The sequence below is a fragment of the Aptenodytes forsteri genome, unplaced genomic scaffold (assembly GCF_000699145.1).
Source record: "Aptenodytes forsteri isolate BGI_AS27 unplaced genomic scaffold, ASM69914v1 Scaffold65, whole genome shotgun sequence".
Lineage (NCBI taxonomy): Eukaryota > Metazoa > Chordata > Aves > Sphenisciformes > Spheniscidae > Aptenodytes > Aptenodytes forsteri.
This window is the reverse complement of record NW_008795127.1, coordinates 697269-699806: the sequence shown is the minus strand read 5'-3', so window position 1 is coordinate 699806 and position 2538 is coordinate 697269. Positions and strand designations below refer to the sequence as shown.

The 2538-nt window shown below is 34.4% G+C and overlaps 1 protein-coding gene across 1 annotated transcript in view; it reads right to left on the bottom strand.

Moving 5' to 3' along the window:
• The window catches only part of TENM3 (teneurin transmembrane protein 3), a 352902-nt gene extending 350621 nt beyond the window's left edge, over positions 1 to 2281 (bottom strand). The window contains exon 1 of the mRNA XM_009277346.2: positions 2220 to 2281. The gene's annotated coding sequence lies outside the window, so the exon portion shown is untranslated. The remainder of the gene's footprint in view (positions 1 to 2219) is intronic.
• Positions 2282 to 2538: the final 257 nt, after the last annotated feature.

Below are 2538 nucleotides of genomic sequence, written 5' to 3'. Positions count from 1 at the left end.
GTCTCTCCAGTTGAGACTACTCCTTTCTGGTGGAAAGTGGTGGTTTAGTAAGGGGAAAACATAATTTGTATTTTTAAAAAGGCATAAATATGAAAAGCGTGTATTTTTAAAATTTTTTTTTTGATGGAAGAACTCGGTGAAAACAAAAAAATGTTACCAATAAAAGTAGTTACAACTACTCTTTCATTAAGATTCAGCATTTATGCTGTGTAACTCAGCATGGCGATCCACCAGCATTTGCTGATGCTGGTATCTTGAGGTCATCCTTATGAGGAAAACACACGAACAAACAGTAGGTTATCTGTGATTTTCTTTTTTTTTTTAATGCCATAACATATACTTGAAAAAGACAGAATATAGACCTGAATCAGTGTATATAAAAGAACAAACACGTTTAAGTATTATAACAACACTATTAATAGCAGTTACAAAACACTCATTTTTCTGGATAAAGTCAGAAAAAGCAATGAAGACTCAGGAAATACCTATAAGTTTTCAATTTTTTTTTTTCAGTTAAGTGAAGATTTTTCATGTGCGGAAAGTATTTTGTTTAGCTTGAAAAGCATATTTATCTAACACACAATGTTGCTGGTTTACAATTGTGTACTGCTCATTGAGACATACAGAATAAAAATAACTATCATATCCACTGAAAAAATATTTCCATCTCCATACTTCCAAAATAAAATCTACTGCTTATAACTTCTTCGTAATATCTGAGTCTTCAAATCTAATTGTGTTTTGTTTCAAATACTGTATATTTATTAAATCTTATGTTCACAACAATTATCCTAAAGAAATCACTTCCATATTATACATTTTTATTTACAACAACTTCTGAAAAGTAGAGAGTTTTACAAGGAATGTATTGATTCCAAGATAATAATAGATGGTAGCTGTGTGATCTAAGTAGTTTTTCTTCAGAAAAGGATCGAGTGATAAAGTAGTGTTGTGATTTGTAAAGGTCACATGCTGGCAGATCAAATCAATCTTAATTTTGAGAACGGTGTAAGAATAAAACAAATTCAATTTCTAAGTGCTGGATCTTATCAATGCCTAGTTTTAAAAAGACAATCATAACCATAGCTCTAATTAAGATATTTTTTATGAATTCACTGTGTTAATTCCTACTTCTACAGTAGAAAACACTGTGTTGAGAACTATCTGCAGCAAGATTAACTTTCTGCTCAGATGCCTTCTATCTCCCCATCTACCCTAGCTGCAAATATTTTTTCCAATATTGTATTATTTTTACTACTAATAGAGAAATTGCACATATTAAAAAAATCAAACACACAATTCAACAAAATCTATTCGCATTTGGATTTAATCTACTTAACAATACTCTGCAAAGTGCATCTTGAACTTTAGAGAGAGCTTTTAAAACTAAATCTTTAAGCTTAAAAGAGAAATTTAGTACAAGATAAGTGAAGGACAGAGTCCTGGTCTATCATTATCCCTGCACAAACATGTTTCAAGTTGAAATGGATGGAAACAGACAAACAGAAGACTATGGTTTAGGAAAAATACTTAGGTGTTCTGTCCCTTCAAAAAGAATAATTCTTAGATTTGGGGAGCCAAGTAGGATTTTATCAGCAGAAAAGTGTCAGTTCTAGTTTCTTCGTTTCATGAATATTCAGAAGAACACACATCTGAAGCAACACTTCTTTGGAGATGCCTATTTTGTATGAACAATCTAGCAAAATACTTACATTACAGTGGCCTTATAGGCAAAGAATGCATAGACAGGCTAGGTGAAAGACACTGCATGTAAGATTTCCCAAGCTTATGGATTCCCCCATTAGTTTAATAAAAAGATTTTGTTGTTCTTTATTAATAACTAGGTTTACATCACTAGAAATATTTGCTACATTTATATTCTGTATGAAGCTTGCTGAAGACTCTGTGTGAATCTCTTGCATGAAGACTTACACCAAGTATGGTGGCAAGGGGGCGCAAAGAAAAGCAAAAACTGCTTACTGATGACTAATAGCATAACTATGAACAAAAATTATCATCCAAGTTCCTTTCCCTTTAATAAAGTTTTATGCTTTCCAGGAAAATACTAGATTTTAAAATAATCTTCTCCATACCAACACAAAGTGTTTGGCAGTCATTGATCTTGGTCACGAGAAGGTTATCAAGAACACTAAGATTACTGGCATCCTCTTGTAGTACTGTCTTGTCCAGGCTGGAGAAGGCTTAACCCTCTCGCTTACCTGCAGATCCCAGACGCCCAGATGTGGATGCCAGCCCTTCAGCCTCCACCAGTGTGTCACAGCCATTTAGCACTTTTAACTCTGTGAATGTGAAAAACATTGAGGTGTCTTTAGCTAAGAGTGCTCCAGGTAACACCTGCCAAACCCTGAGCATTGCTCAGAGCACAGCTGCTGGACACTTCTACAGTGATACTGTTCACAACACCATCTCCAGCAGATAGAAACACATGCAACATACACAGCTGCTAGCTGTAGGATAATCTCTCGTCCATGTAGTAGAAAGTGAAGGACAACAGCGGCTGCTCTAGAGCTGAGAAAA